Consider the following 1,477-nt stretch of genomic DNA (forward strand, 5'->3'; position numbering starts at 1 on the left):
TTTTTTTTTTTTTTTTTTTTTTTTTTTCAAATGAAATATTGTTTCTAAATCTGTAAAAAAAATTGATTTGAGCCAAACTATTGATTCCTCACTAAAGGGATTCCTGGTGTATTCATATTTTTTATCAATGATTGCGTGTGTGTGTGGTCTGAAAGAGATAAGAGGATTTCAGGCATTTTTTCCTGCCCACTTTCTATGACTGACATCAAACCAGTTTCTTTAGTTTAACTTTGACTGGTAATTCATTGTTTGCTCAGTCAGTGAAAAGACAAAACTTTATCATTCATTACACATTTTTAACATTTCTTCAGTTAGAAACAATACTAATAACAAAGTTCCCATTTGAATTTCTCCTCATATGTCTAAACAGAGTCTTAGAACACAGACATTGAAGCCATATGCAATGGTAAACTTATCATTCTTAGTTAATATTCAGCATTCATTTTGTTTGATTTTTAAGAACACATTGTTAAATACATCCCTCAAAATCCAGTTGCAAGTTATGTTCATTGTAATTCTTACACATATAATTATTTGCATCTGCTTGATGGAAAATTTAGGGTTTGTGTGTGTGTATATATATATATATATATATATATATATATATAGGAAATGATATCTATTGTGGTTGTAAATAGTGTAAATTAAAATGATGCAACCAAATTATTAATCAAGTTATTTTTCCATATAAAATATGATTGTTTACAAAACAAGCATTCAATGTATGTGTGTATTTAGGCATTTATATATAATATATGTATGTATGTGTGTATATATATATATATATATATATATACACACACACACACACACATATATATATATACATACACACAAATTCACACACCACATACATTGCTGTATACTTGAGGTCATGAGGTATTCCAGTAGATATTCTGAAGCAATTTCTTTTTCTTCTAACCAAGAACCTAATTCTCACTGACAGCCAGCTTTAAAGTTAAGAAATCATGGATTCTACCACATTACCATGTTATTTGTATTTCTGAAAAGTAACTACTGAAAGATGAAACTTCACAAAACTATTTATTTCTAATTGCAAATAAAAATTTTTTTTTTTTTTTAACTTTTCAAAAAAACAAAATACTTTCAAACTTGAAGATGAAACATTACACACACGCACAAAATGTGTGTGTGTGTGTGTGTGTGTGCTGCAGGTAGTCTTATGGTCTACTGAATTAATCCACTTATTTTTCGTAACTCTCTTGCTGATGATAGCTGAACTGTTTCTCATATGTATAAATTGTATTATCAACAAAAATTAGTTACAAATCCACCAACCATTTTTGTTTCTTAATATCAAGCTGCTTTAAAATTTTCTTTTGAAAAGGTTTATTTTTTTTCATTTATTGAAGGAAACACATACAAATAACATCATTACACATTTGATGTACATTTCTTTTCTCCTCCTAGCTTTAATGAAATCATCTTCACTACAGAAATTAACTTCATTACCATG

Source organism: Octopus bimaculoides, chromosome 6 (genome assembly GCF_001194135.2).
Source record: "Octopus bimaculoides isolate UCB-OBI-ISO-001 chromosome 6, ASM119413v2, whole genome shotgun sequence".
NCBI classification, from domain to species: Eukaryota; Metazoa; Mollusca; class Cephalopoda; order Octopoda; family Octopodidae; genus Octopus; species Octopus bimaculoides.